At 40.3% G+C, this 22,656-nt stretch overlaps 1 protein-coding gene across 1 annotated transcript in view; it reads left to right on the top strand.

The window, feature by feature from the left end:
* Positions 1–22,385, top strand: part of LOC311294918 (uncharacterized protein) — a 49,063-nt gene extending 26,678 nt beyond the window's left edge. The window contains exons 2-4 of the transcript XR_014628134.1: positions 19,041–19,088; positions 19,373–19,573; positions 21,002–22,385. The gene's annotated coding sequence lies outside the window, so the exon portion shown is untranslated. The remainder of the gene's footprint in view (positions 1–19,040; positions 19,089–19,372; positions 19,574–21,001) is intronic.
* The last annotated feature ends 271 nt before the right edge of the window (positions 22,386–22,656 follow it).

Genomic DNA, 22,656 nt, shown 5'->3' with positions numbered 1-22,656 from the left:
TTAAAAGTCTATTCAAAGTTAATACAATTATTTGAATTGTGACTAAAATATGTCTCTAAGTCTTGTCTTTAGTAGCACCTTGCTTGGGAATTTGCTAAAAAAGACACTTCAGAACAACAACAAATTTTAGCCTTTGAGTAAATGTGCTGATTTTAATGTATTTTATAATGTTTATAATGTTTACAAAACATGTCAGAAAAGAATTCATGTATTATATCTTATGTTATATATGTCTTTATATTGAAGTCCTAATTTAAAATAGATTTCGATTAATTCATGTGCATCCACATCCATGCTCTTGTTTTCTTATATAGATGGCAGTGACGCAAATTGAACGCATGAGTTTCTCGTGCACACGCAATAGTTTCCGTATTATTATTATTTATTTTTTTGCAAAGGTCCCCTCAGGGGCTCCGTAATAAATACTTAAAGTAGATGGACTATTATTTTTTTTATTTTGCCAGATCTTCTCCTCCTCCTTCAGTGAAGCTCCTCCTCCTTCTTCAGTGAAGCTCCTCCTCCTTCTTCAGTGAAGCTGCTCCCACTGCAATTCACCACTAAATGCTGGAATATTCCCATCAGCTACAAGTGAAGACGAGCATCAAACCATCAGGAAGAGCTGAAATTTGCAAAGACAGAGTTTATTGAAGGACAGTGAGAACATGAGAGATCCAGAACACTGCAGAATGAAACACACTGAAGAACAAAGAGGTTGGTGTTTATTCCTGATTCTTCATTAGTGAGGCTGAAGAACATTAAGGTTATAAAGCACTTCATCAGATTTAGCTCTGTTATAGTAGGAACAGTCTAGTTGTGAATTATAATTAAAGCAGCAAATAATATGAACCGGGTGCAAACATTTTTTTTAACAAGGATGTTTGTTATCTGTAAGACAATATAAGTATTATCTGAGCATTTTTTTCTGTTTATTTTACATCTGGTTCACAATTACTGCAACCATGTTACCAAAATTATGGATATGTCTTAATACAGTTTTTGCACATTCCAAAATATTGTTATTATCTTGCTAAAACGCCAACATTTAAACACAATGATCAAATAAATAGACTTTGCTACACGTGGTTTAGTTTGTGTAAAAACAGGGAGTGTTAAAATTATAGCATTATTGCGTATTTTTAAAATGGTAATATTTTAGGTAGTTGCATAGTTTATCAAATATTTAATAGTTCTCACTACAAAAATGTGATTTATTCAGAGCCCCTAAAGGGACATGGTGATGGAAAAACTATATTTCATTGTTTTTGCGTTCTTTAGGGTTGCAAATGAACAAAGACGTTTGCTTTCCTGCTCCAACCCCCTCTTTCTTACCACAAGGGCCATTAGTGATCCGTAAAGAAGTGCTGATAGTGATAAAGGTCTGTCGGCCAAGATGTGTGTGTACATCTGAGGTTTGCTAAATGTCACACCTTCAGTACGATGTGGGAAAGCTGTAATCTGCTGATTGGTCAGTTTAAATGTCTCACATTTGGTTTCAATCACATGTTCAAAAGGATTAAAGAAGATTGTGAGGCTTTGTCTACAGCTGGGGCTCGTTCTTCGTACGTTGTTTAAAACATCCGAGATCAAATGACACATCCAAGATGATATCATCGTGCGAATCATGATCCGGCTAATTAGGTTCTTCGAACACACTTGCCGGATATGATTAGTATCGCTGGATTGAGTTATCTGAGATAACTGCGCGTTCATGCGCTGGTTAAAAGGGGATATGTATCGATAGTAGAAACATTGATCAGCAACGCTGCTATTGGCTGATCAGCGTGGCCAAAGAGCGAGCTCAGTTTTTCTCCTTAGCAGAGCAAGAACTAATAGTCAAAGTTTATTCGGAATTTTAATGTTTAATCAAAACGCCAGGGAACACCTCAAAGTCTGCAAAAGCCAGGAGAAAGGGCTGGCAAAGAGTAGCAGACAATTTAAATCCGTTAGAAGTGGCCATGCTAGATGTTTTTATCACTTATTAGCCTATATTTTTGTATTTTAATAATTGCATAATTACTTTGTTCATTGTAATGTCAGAGTCACCACACTAGAACATGGGAACAAATAAAAGTGAAGTACAAAAATATTCTACATAATGGTAATTTTTAGTTATATTATAGTCTCTTTTATAAAAGGCACTGTTAAATAAATGATGTTCTGTTTATAAAAGCAACCAAGAAAAAGGCTGAAAAAAAAGAAGATCTTAGTAGCCTACACTGCAAAATAATTTTTGCTGCATTAAATTAAGGCCGTATAGTCATTTCAACTTTTCAGACACTGAAATCTTCCCTTTAGCCAAAGTTCATTTCATTGTGTGCCCTTGTCCTGGCTAGAGCTGCATTGTAACTGGTTTGGGTCAGGGAATGGGGTCATAAAACACCTGTCTGCAGGAACATGTCATAATCACCTATGAAGAAATGCAGTTCTGTTAGGATCAGCATAAGTGTGTGTAATACAGTGAGCTTGATATTTAATTGTGGAACTTTTCTTACCACTTTCAAATAATGTGCATAAATGTGAATCTCTGAAAATTCTTCAGTCATGCACAGATCCTGGCCATTTTGCTTTCACATTTGTGATATGGAAGATTTTAGTCAACTGCCTTTTGTTTGTTTGATATAATATTACTAATCTGGAATATTAAGAATCTCAATAGTAACTGGGCTGCACATTTACATTGTGAACCCCCTTTCTGTTCACATAATCCCCTTCATTGAGGCCTTGATGGCAGTCTATGGTCAGCCTATAGTCTATGGTACCAATCACGTTAGTGAAGCCTGAGTGACATATACCGGCATGGTCATGATTGCATGATCTTCATAAAAATTATGATAGCCTAGAAAAAAAAACTGCATTTACAGCATTGGGTCTTAAAGGTGAACTAAGTAACTTTTTTTACCTTAACTGAACAGCTTCGGAGTCATTGGAATGGTTATATTACTTATTTCGGGTTGAATGGTGGTCGTTTCGCACCCCCCTGGTGCCCGTGAGCGGAAAATACGCACTTGCAACTTTGAGCCAGCGGGCCGCCGGCGGGTCGCCGCGTCAGGAAGTATCGCGTGATATCAGGTCTCGCGATGTAAACAATTGCTTTACGGCCAAAAGAAATCTGCTAAAATGCTGTCATTATTGCGCTCCCTCACGCTGTCCGAACCCGAATGAAGAAGACGTTTTAAAGAATATCCCATCTGCTTTGATGTCGTTGATCTGCTAGCCTCTGGTGTCTGAGAATCACCAACGAGTTTTTACAACAGTGTTGTCAAATATCTATTCCGAAGCTGTGGGGGAGCTCTAGAGAGAAACCTGCGAGCAAAAAGCGAGAATACAGCGAAGAAATCCCGAAGCTACTGAGTGCTGAGTGCTGCCCTTCGGGGCTTGGCCCCTAATTAATAATGTAAACGACAATCTCACGAGTCACGAGAAAAATTATATATCTCAGAAAGTGCACTTTCGCGCTGCGCTGGACTTCCCGTATCAGCTCCGCTTATGAAGCCGCAGTCTAATCCTGTTTACATGAAATAAGCTCCAGGTTTTAAGATGCGTTTTGGTCAGTTGGATCACTATCCATCTCTATTATCCACTTTTGTTCTGTTTCTTTGAGGGGACGGTCTATGGGCAGGTAAATGTACGAGCTTTCAATATAATGGGTGTTATAATGTTTACGCATTTGTGTCTGTTTGAACACACTCGACCACATGAGCGTCTACACTACCAAAGCAATCCGCTTGAATGTGTTTTCACTACCTCTGGAAGTGGTCAAAAGTGGACAAGCTCAAATTGTTTTAGACCCTGTTTACACCAGTGTTTAGCACGTCCACTTGTGATCGTTTTTTTTTTCACTACATAATTGTTCTTTTATTGATTTACTGAGCACTTTTTAACTTTAATTTCAGGCCCGATGGATGAAACTGAAGAAGTGAATGAAGTGGAGAAACATCAGAGAAGATCTCAGAAATCTTTCACTTGCACTCAGTGTGGAAAGAGTTTCACATACAAACAGAGTCTGAAGGTTCACATGAGGATCCACACTGGAGAGAAACCGTTCACATGTGATCAGTGTGGGAAGAGTTTTACACAACAAGGAAACCTTCAGATGCACATGAGGATCCACACTGGAGAGAAACCGTTCTCATGTGATCAGTGTGGGAGGAGTTTTAGACATCAAGGACACCTTCAGGATCACATGAACATCCACACTGGAGAGAAACTGCATGAATGTGATCAATGTGGCAAAACATTTTTGAGGGCTTCAGCCCTGAGGAGACACATGACAGTTCATTCACAGGAGAAACCACATTCATGTTCTTTGTGTGGAAAGAGTTTTTCACGTCTGCAGAGTTTACAAGAACATCAGAAAATACACACTGGTGTAAGAAATCATGTGTGCTTTGAGTGTGGGAAGACTTTTATTACAGCTAAAGAGTTGAAACGGCACCAGAGAATTCACACTGGAGAGAAACCTTACAAGTGTTCACACTGCGACAAGACATTCAGTGTGTCAGGAACCCTGAAATCACACGAGAGGATCCACACTGGAGAGAAACCTTACAAGTGTTCACACTGCAACAAGAGATTCAGTGAGTCAGGATCCCTGAAAACACACGAGAGGATCCACACTGGAGAGAAACCTTACAAGTGTTCACACTGCGACAAGAGATTCAGTCGGTCAGATCATCTGAAAGCACACGAGAGGATCCACACTGGAGAGAAACCGTATCACTGCACTGCATGTGGGAAGAGCTTCACTGATTCATCTTCTCTACACAGTCATACAAAAACTCACATTAAGTAGCTTATCTTCAGTTCACTTTCAAGTGCGATGCCACCTCTCTTTCCTATTAGCTTGTCTTAACCAGAAAATAAAGAAAAGGATCTCTAAAGCCTGGAACACACCAAGCCGACGGTCGGCTGTCGGGCAGTTTTTGTGCGTCGACCGACTAAGTTTCCTCGGTATGTAAATTGGCTGAAATTGGTCTTCGTCTGCTTTTTTTCGGCCGATTCGACTTATTGAATCGGCGTCGGGCCGTCAGTGAAAGAGAGAACTCTGATTGGCTGTTCAGCTTAGTGAACGAGTCAGTGCACGAGAATAATAGCAAAACAGCGAGCAAAGTCAAAACGGTACAGATAGAAGACCGTTCTAATGTTACTTCATCTTACCTGAGTGTTCTGAAAGATTATGTGTATTTTCAGTTAACTTTAGTAAGATGCATTTACATGGTTGCTGTGCATTAGATTTAATCAACTCTGTCTGTATCTGCAAAGGTGTGTGCCAAATGGCCCATACAGATGAATGCCCCATTCAGATGTATGGCCCATAGAAACTGATTGGTGTGAATGAATAAAAAGAATCAGCATTGCTCAGAGTGCATTAGCCAGTTAGACCGAGCTCCTGTGGGAGGTCCTAACAGGTTTCTATTGTTTGTAGCCCATAGGCTATGTCTTCATGTATAAAGTTCTGTCTCAAGACACAGAACATTGGGTTAAGATTGTTGAAGGGCGACATGCTAACATCGCTGCTGAAGGACTGCTACACGACAAACCTTCAATAAATTCTTCTCCCCAAAAGAACTCTGGTCAAGCTTACTTATTTGATGTATTGGAGAAATCTAATACATTGGCGAGCCACCCGAACCACTGCTCGGCCAAATACACCAAAATCTAACAGTTCCTTGACGAATATTTCAATATTAACACGAGAGGAGTGGAACAAAGAAAGTGTTTAGCAGGATTGATATTCAAAATGGTAAGCACGCACGGCTTTGTTTTACGGTTTGTGTATCTGCAACGTCAGGGACGTGCACAGGAGGGGCAGTTGCTCTGACCTAAAAAAAAGTTGCTCTGACCTTTAATTGTCTTGCTATACTGCAGCATAACAAAATGGTTCTCACACTCCAGTAATATTTCTGTGAAGTGAATTAATCTTGCACTTGTTCATAGTTTTTGTATTATGTCTGAATATATTCAGTTGAATTTTGCCCATACAAATTGCCTTATCTGACCGTGTTTATGTCAAAACTCAATGCCTCTTATGGTCTTATTATTATTTATAAAGATTGCAAAACGTCAGAGATGACAGGTTTATGATATACAACTTTGTAAACAGTATACAAAATGTATTAACAATATGTTAAATGTCACTAAAATACACATGTGGCGCGCTATCTCGCAGCAAAATGAGAATTAAAAGGGGCTTTTTACAATAAAATCAGCAATACTATATTAACCCCGATTAAATATAAGTAGCCGACTATGCCACCATAGGTTGTTTTTAAATGGAACCCAGGACCCAAGTTAATCATTCACTGAGGGCTGGACAGTATTGACACTCAACAGATAGATTGAATTACAAAAATACTTTTATTAGACTATAAAATGATCTCAATATTAAAAGCGGTTATCAAAAGGAATGCAGTCCTCAGCACAGTCTGGTATGATGTCCTTATGGTGAATGAACAAATGTCCTAGGTTGGTCTCACAGCATGTAGGTCTCCACAGATCCAGAGATTATAGTGTACTAGAAAGAAATAAGAAACAACTACCAGTATCTCCAGTCCAATGCAAGAAAAAGCTAACTATAACTCACAGGTGCACACAAATACCCACACAAATACCCACCCCGCACACACGTAATTGACGCAGTTCAGACGACGCACACACCTGTCTCTCAAGCACGCGGTCTTAAAGGGCCACAGTCTCCACCTTTCTCTTAACCAGCCTATGACACTAGGTCACTGATTAGTCTATGCACAGGTGTTAGGAAATGAACATAGTACAAAAAGTCATTTGATCGAGGAGTCAATCATATAACATTAAAATGTGTATCAAAATACATTCATCAATAATTCACTCCCATCACATCCCCCCACACTAAAAGATCAGCAGTCCCTGCGATTACTTAAAATCATTTATACCGCACAGGACGTTGCCCTAAATTCGGACGTACAGAACGTCTAACCGGGTTCTCTTCATTCACATGATCAGGCTCTGAGGCAACCCAGATACTATAAGGCATGGGATCCAACTGTCGCCTAGTCTCTTCAGGCACTATAGGTTCCGGATGTCTTACTTCAGCAGCAGAACACAGCTTAAGGGCATTGCGATGTAAACTTTTCTCTTTTCCCCCTTGTTCTGGTCTCACCCGATACACCAGTCCAGTATTTCCCAAAGTCTCTAGTACAACATAAGGCGTAGGGTCCCACCAACTGCACAACTTCCCACGTCCCCGCCTATTTCGGTTCCGAACCCACACACGCTGACCTGCCAACAATGGGGTAGCTTTGGCCCTACGATCATATGTCTGTTTAGATAGTGTTGCAGTATTATCCATGGCTCTTTTTGCTGATGCATAAGCCCAACTCAATTTTTTATGGTGTTCTTGTACCCACCCAGTCAAATCTTTTCTAGTTTGTCCTATTCCTACTCCAAGGCTCATATCTACTGGTGTCCGCAAGGAACGGCCAAACATCAAATATGAAGGTGTAAACCCTGTAGCCCCATGTATGGTGTTATTGTATGCCTGCATCAACTCGGGGAGAAATTCTGGCCACCTGTCCTGCTTGTCTCTCTCTAAAGTACGCAGCATTCCCAGTAATGTCTTATTCACATTCACCCTCTCTACTCTACCATTCCCGGCCGGATGGTAAGGGGTTTTTCGGCTCTTAGCTGTACCGTACAAGTGGCAAAACTCTTTCATCATTGCGGATTCAAAATTTGGGCCCATATCAGAATGGAATCTCAAAGGACAACCAAAAGTCTGGACGACCTGTTCCCACAACGCCCTGACTGTTGACTTAGCAGTTTGATCGCTCGTAGGGATAGCCCATGCATAACGAGTAAACAAATCAACGATGACTAAAATATTTTGACACGCATCAGCTGGACGGCCTAATGTCAAGAAGTCTAATGACACTACTTCTAAGGGGAACGATACCAGGACTGGATTAAGGGGGGGCCTTCTCATTCGTACCTTTCTGTAGGCCACAAGCGACACAACCCAGATGGTACCCCTTGACAGTCTCCTCCATCTTCGGCCAGAAAAAGTGGAGTCTGACCCTGGAAAGCGTCCGTGAAACTCCTGCATGTGCAGACGCATCATGGTATCGTCGCCATACTTCCTCCCGTCTAGAGGCCGGACAGATAATCTGTAGGTGCAACTCATGGGTCCTGGGGTCAATCATTTTCTTATACAAAACACCATCTTGAATCACAAGCTTAACACTATGTCGAAGGAGTTGTTTCACCGTCAGAGACATATTGGCTCGCTCCATGGTCGAGGGTGCACTACTTGACTCCACATACTTCCATACCTGCTGAAGTTCCTCGTCTTCACCTTGGCTCTTCCGCCACTCCTCAACATCTGGGAGGTCAATGACTAGCTCACAGGCATCTTCTGTTGCCTCAACTCGTCGTACCTCCATAGGAGCCATTCGATCCACAGGGAACCTGGACAGACTATCAGCATTAGCATTTTCACGCCCAGCTCGATATTTCACTGTGAAGTCAAAGTTAGCCAGTTGGGCTGCCCAGCGCTGTTCCACCGCTCCCAGTCTCGCTGTCTGTAGGTGGGCCACTGGGTTATTATCTGTAACAACAGTACATTTAGCTCCAGTCAGATAGTCCTTAAATTTCTCTGTCATAGCCCATTTTAGAGCTAGCAACTCCAACTTAAAAGAGCTATAATTAGCATCATTCCGTTCCGCAGGGTGGAGGCTGCGGCTTGCGTAGGCAATCACACGTTCTTGCCCATCTTGGACCTGCGATAACACTGCTCCCAGTCCCTGGTGGCTAGCATCAGTATAAAGAACGAACGGCAGGGAAAAATCAGCAAATGCTAGAATAGGAGCCTGAGTGAGACAGATCTTTAGATTTTCAAATGCAGCTTGACACTCCGCAGTCCACTCAATCCTATGATTATTTGACTTTTTGTTGACTGGAACTCCTACTAAAAGGGCATTTAAAGGCTGTGCCAGCCGAGCGAAGTTAGCGATAAACCGTCTATAATAGCCAGCTAGGCCCAAGAATGCTCTCACCTCTCGGATTGTGGTTGGAACAGGCCACTCTTGTACTGCCACTGTTTTACCAGGATCTGGGCTGATGCCGGTCTTGTCCACTACATGGCCCAGGAATTTCACTTGCTGCTGAAGGAACTGACACTTGTCCAGCCTCAACTTCAGTCCATACTGTGCCAGCCGCTGGATTACTCGCTCCAAATGATGAAGATGGGTGTCAAAATCTATGGAATATATCTATATGTATGACATCGTCTAAATAGACCAACAGAAAGTCCACAATATAGTCACTCAAACAGTGCTGCATTAATCGCTGGAATGTAGCTGGTCCATTGCACAGACCAAAAGGCATACGTTGGAATTCAAATAGGCCCAGAGGAGTTGTGAACGCAGTCTTTGGGCGATCGTCCACATGCACCCCCACTTGCCAATAGCCGCTTGCTAAATCAAGTGTACTAAACCATTCAGCTTGAGTTAAGGTGGTCAATGTTTCTTCTATCCGGGGAAGAGGGAATGCATCCTTATGGGTAATGGCGTTCAACTTTCTGTAGTCAACACAGAAGCGCCAACTTCCAACTTCCATCTTTCTTCTTGACCATGACTATTGGGGCTGCCCATGGACTCTTACTCTCAGAAATTACTCCTCTTTCCAACATACCTGCCAGCAGCAGTTTCATTTCCTTATACATCATTGGGGGTAGAGGGCGGAACTTTTCTCGGACAGGAGGTGTAGTGCCGGTGTAGATCCTATGCTGGACCGTCTCATGAAACCCCAGATCGTCCTCATTCTTTGAAAACACTCCACTCCACTTTTTCATAAGTGCATCAAAAACTTGACGTTGTTGGTCAGTTAAATCAGATCCAAGCGTCAATGGACTTACCCCATCAACAGTTACCTCCTCTTCAGGGCTTCCAGCTTCCACCACACGAATATCGACGACCCCATCTGTACTCAGAGTCAAATCAAGATCTCTTTGGCCATAGATATCCACGCCTGATGTTTCATACAGCCGACCAAGTTTCTGATACCGGCCTACAGACACTTTATAAGGCTGTAAATTACACGGTCTGATAGGGATCCTTCCATCCTTAACGATAGCCACAGTCCGGGCGGCGGCCAGCCCATCCGGCTCTAGCAGGGGTTCCACCAATCCACAATAACTGCGGTTCTGTCGGCCCATTCGAACACGGCCCCACACGATGACCTCGCTCTGGGGTGGAATCCATCTCCTGCGACGACTGGCTGGCCACACATAACCCAGGAACCCATCATCTGTAGTCCAAGCAGCAATACGTTGACATGTTGCCATGGCCCGTTTCCACACCTGCTGTTCTGTAGGGTTCTGAAATGACAAAGACTTAGAGCCCTGGAAAAGAGCATTCCAACATGAGGAGATAACATTCATTCCAATAATTAAGGGATTAGTGGAAAATTCATCCTTCACGATCACAACGCCCCTTCCCTGAAGTTGGATGCCTGCTACCTCAAAGTCCAATAATGCATACCCCACATAAGGGATTTCTAGGCCATTTGCAGCTCTCAGTGTCAACAGAGGGGCATCACCCAATCTATAGCTAGGAAAAGTCTCTTCTAGCATACTCTGTCGCATTAAAGTTACCTGCGACCCCGTGTCTAGCAGTCCTTTACATGGAACATTCTGAATCACAACATCCACTATAGGACAATCAGCAATAAAGGAGTGGTTATCAATAAAGGAGTGGTTATCAATAAAGGAGTGGGTCCCTTGATTATCGGTTGGAGCACGTAACCCTGTCGTCTGGACCTCTACGACAGGGCATTCTCGTTTAAAGCTTGTCTGGGCTCTCTGTTTTCTCTACAATGACGGGCCATATGACCTGGTTGTTGGCAGCGTCGACAAATGGGTCTACCATCAGGGTCCCAGCGGTTCATCGACTGATACTCCCTCCCCCTAGGCAGAGGAAAAGCTGGCTGCTGCGAGGATACAGGATTTACAGTGGCTGCACAGTTAGAATTTCTCAACTCTCTCACCACTTCCTGAGTCAACTCTTTAATCTGGCCCCTGACTTCCTCCAAGATCTCACGTTTTAACTCAGCTTTCCAGTCAGGTCTATATGGGCGTGGATTCGGTGTATCACGCTGACTTATGGCAGCACATGCAGTCTCATACCTTCCGTGCCCATACTCCACCTCCAGCAATAACGCCTCTTGATGCAGTTCAGCAAAGGTCCCTTCTGCGTGATGGCGGGCATACGTCTTCAAGGCTCTCTGCATCGGCCCATCCTCCATCCCCATCAATAGCTGTTCCTTCAGCTGATCTTCCACCAGGGTTCCCTCTGGGCTGCGCCGCTGTAACCTACGAAAGAGTTCTCGCAACCGTAAAACAGAAGCTTTAAAAGACTCATCTGACTTCTGCCTGCAGCTAAAAAATTGTGACCGGAGAACAGGCAAAGGGGTTTCTCCAACATACAGAGCATCTTTTCTAGGCCTACGTGAAATTCTGCATCCATTGTACAATTTATTTATTTATTTATTTTTCCCCTCGGAAGGGCAACGTGAGTCGAGAAGGGCATATGGGCAGTTGCCCGGGCAACCTGAGCAACCCCCCTGTGCACGTCCCTCTGCAGCGTCGGTTTCCCTTTTTGAATGACGAATATAGACGAATATATCTGCAGAAATAGACAGTTGTCTCATTTACACGCAGGCGCAGAATGCGCATGCTAGCTGACAATCGGCTGTAGTTCTCTCGGTGTGTTCAAGTGCAGCTTTTCCCAGACGCGAGGCGACAACACACAGTCCGCTTTCATCAGCGCTAGTTCGTCGGTGTCGGCTTGGTGTGTTCCAGACTTAAGAGTCAAATCACTTGCCAGAAGGCTGTGTGGGCTGGTCACATAGACGAAACTGGGAAAGGTCACAGCACTTGTATATTGTTGTCCTATTGTTGGTTTAATACTTGATATTGTGACAGAAAATTTTAACTCTCTCTTTCCCTCTTTAAGACACAGTTGCTCCGTTGCGCTTTAAGAAGATTAAAGAAAATAGTCAGACACCGTGGTACAGCGAGCACATTCGGGCCCTTAAGAGAACAGCCAGAGAGATGGAGCGCAACTGGAAGAAAACAAAACTAGAGGTATTTCGCATTTCATGGAAAGAGAGTTTGATTGCATACAGAGAGGCTTTAAAAGCTGCTAGATCTGCTTATTTGTCAACCCTATTAGAAGAAAATAAACAAAACCCTAGGTATTTATTTGAAATAGTGGCTAAACTAACAAAAAAATAATCTTTTCCAAGCAGCACAGCAGTAATGACTTTATGAACTTCTTTACTAACAAGATTGATAATATCAGGGAGAAAATTATAACTCTGCAATCGTCTACTACAGTATCGCATCAGGCAGTGCATTGTAGTCTCCCTGAGGAAAAATTTGATTCATTCATTACTATAGGAGAGGAAGAATTTACTAAACTCGTTAAATCATCTAAATCGACAACATGTATGTTAGACCCTATACCGACTAAGCTAATGAAAGAGATGCTTCCAGAGTTCATAGATCCTCTTCTTAATATCATTAATTCATCTTTGTCATTAGGATACGTACCAAAAACATTAAAGCTGGCTATGATTAAACCGCTCGTTAAACCACAACTTGATCCTACAGAATTAGTCAACTATCTCGAAGATACTAGAAAAGGCAGTATCTTCACAACCATGTTCCTTTCTTGAAAGAAATGATATCTGGAGGATTTTCAGTCAGGATTTAGACCGTACCATAGTACCGAGACGGCTCTCGTTAGAGTCACAAATTATCTGCTCTTATCATCCGATCGTGGTTGTATCTCTCTACTAGTGTTACTCGATCTTAGTGCTGCATTTGACACTATAGACCACAACATTCTTTTAAATAGACTTGAAAATTATGTTGGCATTACGGGAAATGAACTAGCATGGTTTAAATCATACTTATCTGACCATTATCAGTTTGTAGCAGTAAATGATGAGATGTCTCATCGATCACAAGTTCAGTATGGCGTACCACAAGGCTCAGTACTAGGACCGCTGCTGTTCACTCTGTACATGCTACCCTTAGGAGATATCATTAGGAAGCATGGCATTAGCTTTCACTGTTATGCTGATGATACTCAGCTCTATATTTCTTCACACTCTCACGAAACTTACCAATTCATAAAATTAACAGAAATGCATAGCTGATATAAAAAACTGGATGACTAGCAACTTCCTACTACTAAATTCAGTAGAAGAAGAAGACTTTTATTACAGCTGAAGTTTTGAAAAAGCACCAGTGTGAATTCTCTGGTGCTTTTTCAAAACTTCAGCTGTAATAAAAGTGGAGTCACTGGAGAGAAACTTTACAAGTGTTCACACTGCGACAAGAGATTCAGTGAGTCAGGATCCCTGAAAACACACGAGAGGATCCACACTGGAGAGAAACCGTATCACTGCACTGCATGTGGGAAGAGCTTCACTCAATCATCTGCTCTACACAGTCATACAAAAACTCACATTAAGTAGGACAATACCTACAGATTTTTCAATAACTGTTCTGTCTGTAAAAAAAAAAAGTTTAAAAGTTTCGCCTCACAAAACAAGCTACTCATGCGGAGTAAAAAATGTCCAAAATTGATGCACCCCTTGATGAAAATAACATACAACATTTATTTCCATCATAAGGTGCATCAATTTTTGGTCAAGATCTTGTATTGACAATGCAAGAGTCCAGCACTCTGTAAAGTCTCCTCCAGCACATGCCAATGGCTCTCAATGAGTTTAAGGTCTGAACTCAAAGGTGAAAATTATTTTTCATGCTCCCTCCCAACCATTCTTTCACAATCTGAGCCTGATTAATCTTGACATTATCATCCTGGAATATGGCCATGATGTTTCTTCCTACATGGTTGTTTAAGAAATAAAAAGCTACACACTCCATCAGTTAGGGTTAGAAGAACTGCTGCCAAACAAATAACATGCTAGAAACATAATAATCACTGCGATAATGATCCAGTCATAAGCCCCTTTCACACAGAGATTCCGGAAAATACACGGATAAAGTGACCCGAGATTTGACCTGGGTTCGTTATATTTTGGTTCATTCACACTGCCAGTGATTTTCCGGAGTCAGAGAGTGCATTCACACACAAGCCGTACAAATCCCGTAAAGACACGTGACATCGATGTGACTTGTAATGTCTCAGCAGCATCTTAAGTTTGCTTATGAGCTGTGATTTCTCTCTCTCGCCACGCTTGTGCATTTTTTTCTCTGATTCGATCATAAACTAGCACATTACGCACCGTTTCACGGCTGGCGAACGATCCCGGCTTCAGTGCCATCATTACGTTATAGCATTGATTACAGCTTTTGTTCACACAGCGTGCGTTTCCGGGACTGAACACGGCAATGTTACTCGGTCCCCAACCTGGCATCGATCCCGGCATCAATCCCGGGTCGTGTTTGCGTTCACACACAAGGCGTTCTGGCAATTTCCCTGCAATTTGCCGGGATCATTGCGCTTTGTGAAAGGGGCTATAGACTCTTAAGTATTTGCCAATGTAAATCCAAACAGCAACTTTTTTTGGCTGGGCAGATTAGTATAGTATAGACATGAATCTACAGTTAGCAGTGGTGGGCCATCAGGGCCAGCATGGCCTTCTCTGCTGGCCTAAACACTATCAGAATCACTGACATGCGCTTTAATTATGTTATTTTTTTTCATGAATGAGTATTAAATTATTACCAATAGTCCATTCTCTTAATTTCATAGCTTTTCTCTTGTTTCAGCCATCATGTGTTGCCAGGGTCAAAGCCAAAATCTGCCTTGAGGCCTTCAGAATCAATAGTGCGAGTGCCTGTAAAATAAATGGCAATGAAACTGTTGCTTTAACCAATCAGATAATCAGATTTAATCAGCCAATAAGGGTTTCTATTTGACTGCAACGGGGCCATCTAGCAGGCGTACAATAACGTCAGCATTTTCACGTCCTTTGATTGGATGGTCAGAGCGCTATTACTGGTAGTCTGAGCTAGTTAACCACATCTGATGCAAACCGCATAAACTAAAACATATTCCTGTAGATTTAATCGTTTTTCTATCCACAAATTAATATTTCTCTCCCTCCTCGACCACCAGCAGTTTCAAACCTCCCGGTGAATAAATTCATTTATTCAGGCTTATTCAGGCTTATCAAACTTAACGCAGAGTCACGAAACACTATTCGATCTGTCCCGGAGAAAAACAGAACTGACTGTAATGTATGTATGACTGATTCTGAAGGCAAAAGACCCGCTCATTGATATCCTTCAAAAAAATCTGTGTGAGAGAAGGGGTCAGCTGTACACATCGTCATGTTTTACGGTGACTGTCTTAAACTGCAATTTCACAACATTTATAAAGAGTCTGTGTGATGCAATGCCCTGTTATACTGTGTTTTTGTATAATATTGATGGTTTCTATAGCCTTGGAGTCATTATGATGGTATTAAGATTGGTTTACCTCATATCTCTCAGATAGAAGTTTTGATGTCTATATTGGTGATTCCCACTCTGCATCATCACCCCTGTTTTGTGGTGTCCCACAGGGTTCAGTGTTGGGTCCAATATTGTTTATTTTATACTTGTTGCCTTTGGGTCAGATTATTCGTGATTTTAACATTTCTTATCACTTGTACGCAGATGACATTCAGCTTCATTTTACATTCTGGCAAAATGCACAGAATAAACAGCTGGATGGCTGAACGTTTTTTGCAGCTGAACCCAGATAAGACGGAGGTTTTAATTGTAGCGCCAGACAGCGCTATCCCTCTGATCATGCAGAACCTTGGACCTTTGTCATCTGCGGTTCGGCCTAGTTTAAGGAACCTTGGGGTGACATTTGATAATTCTCTATCTTTCGAGAATCACGTCAAATCACTGACCAAATCATGTTTTTTCGACTTACGTAATATTAGTAAATTGAGGTCTGTGGTCTCTCACTCAGAACTGGAGATGCTCATTCATGCTTTCATTTCATCTCGTATTGATTACTGTAACTCACTTTTCTTCTCACTTAACAAATCTGTTCTTCATCGACTGCAATCTATTCAAAATTCTGCTGCTAGGTTACTCACTAGATCAAATAGGCATACCCATATCACCCCGATACTCTGTTCTCTTCACTGGCTTCCTGTAATTTACAGGATACAGTTCAAAATTTTAACCATAACCTATAGGGCTTTACATGGTCAGGCCCCTGCTTATCTTGCTGACATAATTCATCTTCATACCCCTCTCCGGTCTCTCAGGTCAAATAACCAAAATCTGCTATCTATGCCACGCACTCGTTTAAAGACAGGTGGGGATAGAGCCTTTGCCGCTATGGCACCCAGACTATGGAATGCTTTGCCAACCAGTATTAGGTTTGCTGAGAATGTGGACAGTTTTAGGGGACAAGTGAAGACTCATTTGTTCAGGTTAGCTTTTGGGTAATCTTTGTTCTTTTATATATTGAAATTGTATCTGTTTTGTATCTGTATTGTTTTTTATTATGTTTTATTGTCTATTGTAAAGCGCTTTGTGACCTAGTCTGTGAAAGGCGCTGTATAAATAAATTTTACTTACTTACTTACTTACTTAAGAGGTGGATTAATTCAGGTAAGACACCACTGAAGGCCTAGATTTCTTAACAGTCCAATAAACAGTTAGTTAAAATTAAGTCACTTTCATTTTAGACGCAATGACTGTTTTTGTTCTGTTTCAGCAGCGAAAATAGTTCCAAACAAAGATCACAGCAGAACCATCTCACAGGAACACTCAGCCATGTTTCATTAATAAATGATTCAGCATTTTGAATGAATCGGTTGAGTCAAAGATTCAATGACAGGGTATCGGCACAATTTTTAAAGTCAAATTTAAGGCTTTTTAAGACCTTTTTAAGACCTGAAGAAATCGAAATGAATACCGTACATTAGGGGTGCGCAATATTGACAAAAATATGTCTCGATATTTTCAAAGTTTTGTTGATAATAATTAGATGATATTTTACTGATTGTGTTTTTGTACTGGTACCCCGGCTGGTTTAGGCCTGTTGTTGACAGCAGACTCACGAAGATATTCATATTTTTTATAATCTATGCAGTGGTCAGTTCACAGTAGTGACCGAAATTAACATTTTTATTAAGGGGTAATATTTGCCACCTTAAATTGATTTCCAGGGGCATTTTCACCTATATATGGACATTGTTTCTAAACGTATTTAGAGCTATGCATCACCTTTTATGTCAAATTCTAACATTCAAATTAAATTATATTAGAATAACACAGTACCAATGTCAAAATAAATCAGTAAATTAAAATCCATCCTTGCAGTGCAGAGTTGACACAGAAGCGGCATCAAAACTGGCATTAGCCAACTATATGTGACCCTGGATCACAAAACCAGTCTTAAGTCGCACGGGTATATATGTGGCAATAGCCAACAAAACATTGTTTGGGTCAAAATCATCGATTTTTCTTTTATGCCAAAAATCATTAGGATATTAAGTAAAGATCATGTTCCATGAAGATATTTAGTAAATTTCCTACCTTAAATATATAAAAAAAATATTTATGTGAGTGGATGCAGCACTATCGCCAATAGAAATGGACAACTTTAAAGGCGATTTTTATTTTAATATTTTGATTTTTCTGCACCCTCAGATTCCAGATTTTCAAATAGTTGTATCTCGGCCATATATTGTCCTATCCTAACAAACCATACATCAGAGAAAAGATTATGCATTCAGCTTTCAGGTGATGTATAAATCTCAATTTTAAAAAAATTACCCATAAGACTGGTTTTGTGGTCCAGGGTCACATATTTACACTTCAATTACAATTAGCCTTTCGCCGAGCCCCACTTCCCTTAGTTACTGTTGCTACGTCTGAAAAACAAATGGTCAAACACGACCAGCGCGACAGATTGCCATGACGGGAAGAGGTATACCCGTGCGTGTCAGTGACCTTTTTTGGAGCAACACCTCCGCGATATCCTCCAGATCGAGGCAAAAGGGGTTAAAGCATATTAATGATGCATTCACCTCATAAATCATGACACACTGCTCTAGCACAGGAAAGTGCATACAAGTTCAAGTGCATGCTTTTAAAATGAAAAAGTCTTGGTATCGGTATCGATATCAGCGATACTGGCCCTGTATTTACTTGGTATCGGATCGATAATGAAATTTGCAGTATCGCCCACCCCTAATAGGAATCCTCTTTCCAGTACGGGAGGCGGGACCATTACTTTATCAGCCAATCAGATAGGAAATGCTTCACTCAACCATATTTGCATATTCATTATAAAAGTTTCACACTCTTAAAACAAGAGTGAAAAGTGTAAACAAAAATAGCTAATGGATATCCCAATATACTTCCCCAGCTGATTGATTACATTAAAATTGCAAACATTTTTTGTATTATACATTTTCGGAAATGTTATGTTTATTAAATATGTAAATGGAGTGTTATCTCACAAATTTGCATACATTTCTAGAACAAAATTCTTGTTTCGTTTTTCTTTTCTTTTTTTAAATATTATAGTCAAAGGTTTTTACAGAGGGGATTTCTCTTTTTATCACTCCATAAATCAAAAAATACTGTCAACAACCAGGAAAAAATACATTTCCATTTTTTAGTAATAAAATGTTGAATAAAATCAGGTAAAGTTTATATGAACAAACCCCTCTGTAAAAACCTTCAGAATATGGATAGGAATAAAACTGTAAAGTTTAGTAAATATGTAAGTGCTGCTGAAGAAAACAGCCTTTAAAGATATAGCCTACTGTAATTGAAATCTACAGACGCAAATAGATAAAAGTGCTATAAAATATAAACTGTAGCCTATCATTATTGTACTCTACATTCTTGTTGAATGAGTATTGATAGTCTATGGCTCATCACTATTATCAGAGCAGCTGAAAAGCCTCTTTATTTCATGTCAATAGATCCTGTTTTCTCCTCATTCATTATGCTGATGTCTTCATATCTGTAAATTGACACATTAAGCTCATTTTATTGTCAACAGATTTTAGCAAACGACACGATCAGCTATTGTGACATCTACAAGATATAGGTAAGTTTCATAATGGCTTTTATTTCAATAATCTGTGATGAACCATGTTTCATATGCAACACAATAAACAAACAAGTTGAGTTAACTCAATTGGTGTGCCATTTGTTTCTTGCAAATCTGTAAATATATTTTTATGTTTTAATCTTTTTTTATTCTTAATTTTTTTTACAATGTGACCATAAATACTTAAAGTGGGTGGACTATTTTTTTAACTCAGTAAGTGATTTCTTCTTGATTTTGTCAGATCTGCTCTTCCTCCTTTTGTGAAGCTCCTCCTCCTTCAGTGAAGCTCCTCCTCCTTCAGTGAAGCTCCTCCCACTGCAATTCACCAATAAATGCTGGAATATTCCCATCAGCTACAAGTGAAGACGAGCATCAAACCATCAGGAAGAGCTGAAATCTGCAAAGACAGAGTTTATTGAAGGACAGTGAGAACATGAGAGATCCAGAACACTGCAGAATGAAACACACTGAAGAACAAAGAGGTTGGTGTTTATTCCTGATTCTTCATTAGTGAGGCTGAAGAACATTAAGGTTATAAAGCACTTCATCAGATTTAGCTCTGTTATAGTAGGACAAATCTAGTTATGAATTATAATTAAAGCAGCAAATAATATGAACCGGGTGCAATTATTTTTTAAACAAGGATGTTTGTTATCTGTAAGTCTATATTAGTATTATCTGAGCATTTTTTTTCTGTTTATTTTACATCTGGTTCACAATTACTGCAACCATGTTACCAAAATTATGGATATGTCTTAATACAGTTTTTGCTCATTCCAAAATATTGTTATTATCTTGCTAAAACACCAACATTTAAACACAATGATCAAATAAATAGACTTTGCTACACGTGGTTTAGTTTGTGTAAAAACAGGGAGTGTTAAACTTATAGCATTATTGCGTATTTTTAAAATGTTAATATTTTAGGTAGTTGCATAGTTTATCAAATATTTAATAGTTCTCACTACAAAAATGTGATTTATTCAGAGCCCCTAAAGGGACATGGTGATGGAAAAACTATATTTCATTGTGTTTGCGTTCTTTAGGGTTGCAAATGAACAAAGACGTTTGCTTTCCTGCTCCAACCCCCTCTTTCTTACCACAAGGGCCATTAGTGATCCGTAAAGAAGTGCTGATAGTGATAAAGGTCTGTCGGCCAAGATGTGTGTGTACATCTGAGGTTTGCTAAATGTCACACCTTCAGTACGATGTGGGAAAGCTGTAATCTGCTGATTGGTCAGTTTAAATGTCTCACATTTGGTTTCAATCACATGTTCAAAAGGATTAAAGAAGATTGTGAGGCTTTGTCTACAGCTGGTGTTAAGATGCGTTTTGGTCAGTTGGATCACAAGTATACAAGGGCCCAATCCCGTTTACACCTGGTGCTTCAAATCCATCTCTTTTATCCACTTTCGACCACTTTTGTTCTGTTTCTTTGAGGGGACGGTCTATGGGCTGGTAAATGTACGAGCTTTCAATATAATGGGTGAAATAAGCTCATGCAATTTGCATGTGAGCATGACCAGAGACGGACAGAAAAATAGACGAAGAGTTTTGTTTCTGCTCTTAAAGCTGCAAGTCCACGTCAAACACAGAGTTTTCCTTCTTCAAACCAAACTTGGGTCTTCAGCCAACAAAGTTTAAATGCCGTCTGGCTACAGCGCTTCCCATAATGTTTACGCATTTGTGTCTGTTTGAACACACTCGACCACATGAGCGTCTACACTACCAAAGCAATCCGGCTGAATGTGTTTTCAACTACCTCTGGAAGTGGTCAAAAGTGGACAAGCTCAAATTGTTTTAGACCCTGTTTACACCAGTGTTTAGCACGTCCACTTGTGATCTAGTGTTTTTCACTACATAATTGTTCTTTTATTGATTTACTGAGCACTTTTTAACTTTAATTTCAGGCCCGATGGATGAAACTGAAGAAGTGAATGAAGTGGAGAAACATCAAAGAAGATCTCAGAAATCTTTCACTTGCACTCAGTGTGGAAAGAGTTTCACATACAAACAGAAGCTCAAGGTTCACATGAGGATCCACACTGGAGAGAAACCGTTCTCATGTGATCAGTGTGGGAAGAGTTTTAGACAACAAGGACACCTTCAGCAACACATGATCATCCACACTGGAGAGAAACTGCATGAATGTGATCAATGTGGTAAAACATTTTTGAGGGCTTCAAACCTGAAGATCCACATGACAGTTCATTCACAGGAGAAACCACATTCATGTTCTGTGTGTGGAAAGAGTTTTTCACATCTGCAGAATTTACAAGTTCATCAGAAAATTCACACTGGTGTAAGAAATCATATGTGCTTTGAGTGTGAGAAGACTTTTATTACAGCTGAAGAGTTGAAACGGCACCAGAGAATTCACACTGGAGAGAAACCTTACAAGTGTTCACACTGCGACAAGAGATTCAGTCAGTCAGGACATCTGAAAAAACACATGATCATCCACACTGGAGAGAAACCTTATCACTGCACTGCATGTGGGAAGAGCTTCACTCATTCATCTGCTCTACACAGACATATAAAAACTCACATTAAGTAGTTCATCTTCAGTTATAGTATTAACTCTACTTTAGTGCTGCAAGGATATTGCACAGCTCCAAGATCTTCTCGTCTGAGCTCTGCGGTCTGTCGCCGCTCATCAACATCAGAATATTGAGATGACCAATCAAATGAAAGTAGACAGGCTTTATGTTCACAGAAGCTGCTGAGCGCATGTTCTAGCGCTTCAGTTAACGGTCATGAAGTGTGAGATCAAATATAGCTAAACTAAACATTTCATATTTGACAGCTATTTTAGGATAGAAATGTTAAACAACCGACAAAAATAATCAGGAAAACTGATGTATATAAATATCAGTTGAGCTTATGTTTATGACCCCGAACCCCCTGAACTACCTCATATCTGGGACACCGGCGATTCTAGAACTCTACAGCCCTGGCCACAACCATCGACAGTATAAAAGAAACATTGTCAACATTTGTCACATTAAATAGTTTATATTTAACTGTGAGATTCACATCAACTCAAAGATAAAGTTCCTCCCCAAAGAGCAATATCGCATATATCATGTTGCTTAATATAATCTATATGTTTAACAGTACAAGTTTTTTTTTTTTTACATTTTTTACTAACTGTTCTTGCTCAGGAAGCTGAAGAAGAGGCTGATTGAGATGCTTTATTATCTTGTTAGTCAATAAAGAGAGAGATCTGTCTTATTTGTTTCCAGTTTTACTTTCTTTTTGTATTTGCTGCACCAAGTATTAAACTTTTATTGTCCATTTTTATTGTCTGCTCCTCCTTCTTGCATCAAGAAAAAATAATTAGTTAATAATGTTTTCCTACTGTTAGTTTGATTGCTTCTATTGCTCTCCTCATTTGTAAGTCGCTTTAGATAAAAGCGTCTGCTAAATGATAAAATATAAATGTATTGTGTTTAACAGATTTTATAAGGAAGCAGACTGATGGAGGTAAAATGAGTGCAATGGTACTCTTGGATCTCCAAAAAGCTTTCGACAGTGAATCATTCAGTACTGTAAGATAAATTAA

This window comes from Rutilus rutilus (genome assembly GCF_951802725.1).
Source record: "Rutilus rutilus genome assembly, chromosome: 8".
Taxonomy (NCBI): Eukaryota; Metazoa; Chordata; class Actinopteri; order Cypriniformes; family Leuciscidae; genus Rutilus; species Rutilus rutilus.
Note: the sequence above shows the minus strand (reverse complement) of the source record. Positions and strands in the feature narration are given on the sequence as shown.